Source organism: Salmo trutta, chromosome 38 (genome assembly GCF_901001165.1).
Source record: "Salmo trutta chromosome 38, fSalTru1.1, whole genome shotgun sequence".
In the NCBI taxonomy this organism is placed as follows: domain Eukaryota; kingdom Metazoa; phylum Chordata; class Actinopteri; order Salmoniformes; family Salmonidae; genus Salmo; species Salmo trutta.
The window spans coordinates 12,605,220-12,612,080 of NC_042994.1; the positions used below are offsets into that span (position 1 = coordinate 12,605,220).

The 6,861-nt window shown below is 36.4% G+C and overlaps 1 long non-coding RNA gene across 1 annotated transcript; it reads left to right on the forward strand.

Annotated features, from left to right (window-relative positions):
- The first annotated feature begins 437 nt into the window (after positions 1-437).
- On the forward strand, positions 438-5,395 carry LOC115177803 (uncharacterized). Its single transcript, XR_003872504.1, has 3 exons — positions 438-538; positions 4,515-4,712; positions 5,004-5,395. It is a non-coding gene; the product is annotated as an uncharacterized LOC115177803 (long non-coding RNA).
- The last annotated feature ends 1,466 nt before the right edge of the window (positions 5,396-6,861 follow it).

Here is a 6,861-nt window from a genome sequence, read left to right on the forward strand (position 1 = left end):
TGAAACGGCACCAGGGAACCTCCTGTATCTTAACACTGTTTGTTAATTACAGATGAAGCTACATAACAATTATTACAGATACAAAATATTTCATTATCTGAGATCAGTTTTAATGAGCAAGAGAACTGCTGCACATAGATAGCAACTCAGAGACTCTCACATGGTTGCTAATTTTTACATTCTCAGGCTGATCATTGTTTTATTATTTTAGGTGATCAAACTCCCTTGATTGTCAGTGATGTACCTGTAAGGGTGTAGTTAAAGATATGGCCCTTTGAGATGTAATATGTTTTAGTGCTTGACAAATATATTGCTCTTGTGACACTCACGTAGCTTTTCTGGAACTGAGTCATCCTCTTCAGTTCTCTGGAAAATAAACATTTAGCTGGAATGGATTGGGCTGAGAACTCCCCACCCTCCCTCTCTCTGTCAGCATTACCCTATAAAAGCAGAGCCATCTACCCACTCTGCACTAGAACACCTGATTACTACAACCTTCAAGCGCGCCATCACACCGAGGAAGAACACACAGACACAGGTAAATACATCATTTAAAATACATGCTTTAGCTTGAGATTTAGGTTTAAAATCACTATTGGCCTCATGGTAAGGCCCCCAGGCTTAATTGCTACAGAGAGATGTGTGAGGACAAGATCAACCTAATGGTGACATACATGGGCACCTGACTTTGTCTGAAAGTGATTTTAAAAATCCTGCAATTCTACACTTTTTCTTCACAGGAGGAATCAATATTTATGAACAGAACACATCTCTTTGTTCTTAGGTTCTGACACATTAAATGAAATGGTACTCCAGTACTTGTACACCAGTATATAGATATTTTTAAGACACAAGGACATAAAACAATATGGGCGAATATATCTAGGCTTATATGCCAACAGTTCGCAAAAACAATGCCTAATTTATTATAACCATTACAGACAACAAATCCTAATTGCTAAATTGACCCATATATATATTCAGTCAATAAAAAGTGCCATTTGAAACCATAATCTTAACAGGTTATATTATATCATGGAACACAATCTTCAAAAGGCAGTAACCTCAGCAGGCGTGTAACTGTAAAAGCTTAGGGTTGTACACCTTAATTGGCACCTTAATTGGGGAGAACGGGCTGGTGATAATGACTGAAGCGGAATCAGTGGAATGGTATCAAATACATCAAATACATGATTTCCAGGTGTTTGATGCCGTTCCATTTGTGCCATTCCCGCCACTTTTATAAGCATTCTCCCCTCAGCAAGATAGTCAGAAATTGGGGATACTGTCAGTCTTGTATCAATATGATACCAAATATTATGATCTCAGTATCTAGAGCATCTTCCACTGCAATGGCATAGCCTTGTTTTGTTAATTTGATCATTTGTTAGATTTGTCTTATTTTTTGATACTACGTTTCTTAGTAAAATGTCTACAAATATATGTTTTAGTGTAATGATGTTATTGCCTATGTTAGGGTGCTTTTCAACACTGAGTAGAAGACCCATGTATGCATTTATAAGTTATATTCTTCATGAATTAATGGGTAGCCTATTAATTTAAATGATCAAAAATGGCTGTAAATAAATACCAGAGTGGGCATTTTAATTATGAACGACCTGACCCACCAGGATTGTATAGTCCTTTGTTCCTTGCACAGGTCAGATATTTCAAGTAAAAAAAAACAATATAATATAATACAATATTTTTCCAAATGAAAAAAGTTGGCAGTGTGAAGGCATGTGCGTCTCTTGCCTGGAACAGTTACTCTCAAATAGTGAAAATTTGAAACAGGCTCATTTGGCAGAGTTGAACAACAATTTTTTTCAGGGTTACAAACCAAAATCTTCCTTCTTTTCAATATACAAACCTTCGATTTAGTTTAATACCTCTTAGGGATCCCTTACGGCTAGAATCGATTTGACAACATCCGGTAAATTGCAGTGCGCGAAATTCAAAAATACTAAATTCGTAATATTAAACATTCATGAAGATACAAGTGTCTTACATCATTTAAAAGATTAACTTCTTGTTAATCCAGCCACTTTGTCAGATTTCAAAAAGGCTTTACGGCGAAAGCATACCATGTGAGTATCTGAGGACAGCACCCCGCATACAAAAGCATGAAAAACATTTTACAATCAAGCAGATGCATCACGAAAGTCAGAAATAGCGATAAAATAAATCGCATACCTCATCTTTTTGCAATCCCAAAGGTCTCAGTTACACAATGAATGGTCGTTTTGTTCGATAAAGTCCTTCTTTATATCCTAAAAATGTCTGTTTATTTGGCGCGTTTGATTCAGATACACAGGTTCCAACTCGCCCAACATGCCTACAAAGGATCTAATAAGTTACCTGTAACTTCAAAAACTTATTTCAACATTTCTAATCCAACCTCAGGTACCCTAATATGTAAATAATCGATACAATTTAAGACGGAATAAACTGTTTCTAATACCGGAGAAAAACAACGAGGAGCGCGTTCTCATTCAAGCGCACCAAAAGACTAGAGCCCACCTGAGTGACACTTAGAAAGAATACTTCTTCATTTTTCTAAAGACTGTTGACATTTAGTGGAAGCCATAGGAACTGCAATCGGGGTCTTAATAATTACACTTTCCCATAGAAAAGCATTGGAAAATCCAATGACCTAAAAAAAAAAAACCCTGGATGGATTGTCCTCAGGGTTTCGCCTGCCAAATCAGTTCTGTTATACTCACAGACATTATTTTAACAGTTTTAGAAACTTTATAGTTTTCTATTCAATAATACCATGCATATGCACATCCAAGCTTCTGGGCCTGAGTAACAGGCAGTTTACTTTGGGCACCTCAGTCATCCAAACCTCCGAATACTGCCCCCTAGCCTTAAGAAGTTTTAATCAAACTGTTCATTAGAATTTTCTAAATGGACAATTCCCATTGAAAACTGCATGGTGATGAATTACGGCCACAACATCTGTTTGTTGAAAACAACAAGTAGACTGGGCTTAATGATTCTGATTAAAATATGTTCTTTATCAAACTAATGTTTCTGCAAATTGTTTCGTTTTTAAATGTTTCCAGTTTATTCTTTTTTTATCACTTTGACATAATGGAGTATTTCGTGTAGATCAGTCAAAATCAATATTAAATCAGATTTTGTTCCTATTTGTAACACTGAAAAATGGGAAATAGTCAGAGCGGTCCCACAACTACTGACTGGTTCTCAACCTAGTTTAATTTTATTGTAAAACAAATGTGTTGTTAGTTTTAATAATTGAATAGTGCCTTATTTCAGTTATTGTTACAGTTTTTGAATTGACATGCATATCTCTTTTTATGTTGACGGAATACAAGATAGCTGGAAGGGAGGAGTTGTTACATGTGATATAATGTGATATAGAATTTATCCTAGGCACTACTTTGTTGTTACTGTGGAACCTAGAGCATTGATACTAATTGAGTACTGCGCCTGCTCATGAATGTTCTGTACTTGAACTTGAGTTTGATAGATAAACTAAAGTTAACATTACCTCCGTTTCAAGTAGAATTATTACTGTTTGTGTAGTAGTAAGAACACAACACCTAATGCCAATAAAATGACAAAACAGTAACAGAGAATAATGTACAATATGGTGAACTTAGCAAACTAGGCATTTGTGGTAAGTACATGGGGGGCCGCCATCTTCATGCACCTTCACCATTCTCAAATAAATTCTGAATTGACACCAACCCTTGTCTTATTTAAAGACTTAGAATTAGCATAAGGACCAAGACATCGCAAAAGACATGCAGTGCCACTTAGTGCAATGGTGACTAATAATGATAAATTGCACAGATACACTTTGCTTATCGAGATCTGTGCTTTATGTGGAAAGTTTGGATGAGGAATATTCTTTAATTTATTCAGTGGTGTAAAGTTTTTAAGGAAAAATACTTTAAAGTACAACTTATGACATTTTGGGGGGTATCTGTACCTTACTATTTATATTTTTTGACAACTTTCACTTCACTACATTTCTAATGAAGATAATGTTCTTTTTACTTCATGAATTGTCTCTGACACCCAAAAGTACTTGCTACATTTTGAATGCTTAGCAGGATAGGAAAATTGTGAAAATCAATTGTCAAGAGAACATTCTACTGCCTCTGATCTTGCAGACTCACTAAACACACATTCTTTGTTTGTAAATGTTGTCTGAGTGTTTGAGTGTGCCCCTGGCTATATGTAAAATAACAAATTGGTGCAATCTGGTTTAATTAATATGAGGAATTTGAAATGAATTACACTTTTACTTTTGATAAATAAGTATATTTTAGTAATTACATTTACTTTTGATACTTAAGTATATAGACTTTTACTCAAGTAGTATTTTACTGGATAACTTGAGTCATTTTCTATTGAGGTATCTTTACTTTTACTCAAGAATGACTATTGGGTAATTTTTCCACAACTGAATTGAATCAACTTAACCCTTAATTACCCTCTTTCTCTCCCCCTCTCTTTCTCTCCTTTCTCTATCGTTGCAGCAATGGATTGTGCTTCAACTGTCGTCACTTCACATACCAACAGCAAAAACGACTGCAATAAAAAAAAATGTGTTGCCCCATGTCCTACTGAATCAGGCAAAAACATATCACGCCAAAACATATCAGGCCAAAACATATCCGGCAGTGTGGGCGGAAGTATTTCCATTGGCAACCAGGACAATACCATCACTCATACCGGTATGTAACCCTATCCAGCGGGAGGGAATCTACATATGAATGAATTTATACATCAATTCATATTTTATTGTTTTGTGGCCATTCAACATGGGAATATAACACACATTGATATTAGACATTTCAAAGCATAAAGCAATTACATGTCCATATACATACACATTTCACAGCTCAGTTCCAGCACCAGCATAACAAATGTTTTATTGTTGCTCATAGCAGTGTTCTATGCAAACTCCTAATACTGACAACCACATTTATTTAATTACTGTCAATGACTCTCTCTCGTTCACTTAGGTTAACAAACAACTCCCAGAAAAACTGTCGCACCCAGCATCACCATAGCCAACATAACAGGTGGCAAAGTGGGTCTTTACTACAAGGCAGAGAAGATGGCTCTCTGTGACCTCATCGAGGGGAGACAACTCAGGAAGGGCCACTCCATTCTCATCTTTGAAAACACCTTTAAGAAGACCCCTCTTCCTCCTCTATGTCACTGGCTTCCAAGTAGAAAGTGACAATACATACAGATTAAACTACATACAAATAATTGATTAAAAATAAAGAGAGAATACATCTCAGATAAGTGAAAAAGTGCTACAAGATATACTTTGATTGTATGGTCAAATTCAACAATGTAATCAATGTAGGTTTTTGACAAAAAAATAAATGTTACCAAACTGAGAAAATGTTAGTATGTGTTCTGTAAGATGTTATCATGAGTGTGTGTGTGATTACATTACATGATTGGGGTTGCCACCAGATATCCTACATACTGATGCTAATTTCAACAAAGGTCAACAACACAATATTGTAATCAAAGTTGTATTTCTAAGGTTGTAGTCATGTTATTTCAAGCATACAGTGTGTTGGTGCAAGACACTTACAGTGAGCACAAATATATATAACAGAGACTAAATCTGCACATTTCCTCATTACATTGGATTTGAAAATCATTTGAACTAGAATGTTAGATAAATGCAGTGTTTCCCAACTAAAGGTTTGATGATTAGTTGAATCAAGTGTGTTAGTGCTAAGGAAAAAACTAAAATACAACTACTTTCACGCCACATGGCTCTGTCCACCCACCCTACAATTCTGGAAAGAAACCATACACAAACTGCCCACCCTTTTGGGTCACAGCCTTCCACTCTTCCCATCCTTCTGCCTTCTTGGAGATCATCAGTCCATTTTTATTGCCTTAAAATATCGCCAAGAAAACAATATTACTCAGCTAGAAAAACAGAAACCAAGTGTGTTTGTCAATGGATTAACCTCCTCACAGACCACATCACAATGGGTAAAATTACAGCATCCACCAAAGACTAAATTCAAACCTTCAACGAACACTGGACCCCACTCCTCTACTCCTTGCAGCTACCGCTGAGCTGATCCCACCCTAGTGTTTCCTCTACCACCCAAGTTGCTATTACTATTTATTTGTATACATTATATGGAGCAGCAGTTGAAAGGTACAACGTTTGATAGTTGATAGATGTTGTACAGTCAGGTCCATAATTATTGGTACTCTTGAAAAAGGTTAGTAAAAAATACTGAGCTATATTGAATGCAATTCTTTGGGGGAAATTGTATTCTTTTAAACTACCTGTTTTGAATACTCCAGCACACTCCCCTTGCGAGGTTAATTACACTGAGCCTTTAAAGAGAGAACATGTTGGGAGGAATTTTAGACCATTTCTCCAAATATTATCTTTCCAGATCCTTTATATCCTTTGTCTACTCTTACGGACTGTCCTCTTCAATTAAAACCACAGGTTTTTAGGGGTTCAAGTCCAGAAACTGAGATAGCCATTGCAAAATGTTGATTTTGTGTTGAATTCACCATTTCTTTGTGGATTTTGATTAGTGCTTAGGGTTACTGTCTTGCTGGAAGATCCACTTGCTGCCAAGTGTCAGCCTCCTGGCAGTGACACTTGACACAAAACCAGGTTTTTGGCTAAAATGTCCTGGTACTTGGTAAATGGCATGATGCCGTTGACCTTAACTGGGCCCCCTGGACCATAGGAAGCAAAATAACCCCATAATATCAAAGATCCACCCCTATTTTTTACCATTTGTATGAGCTACTTTTCTGCATATGTTTCTGTTTTTCAACGTCAAACCCGTCACGGGTGTGCGAGGCCAAAGAGCGCTA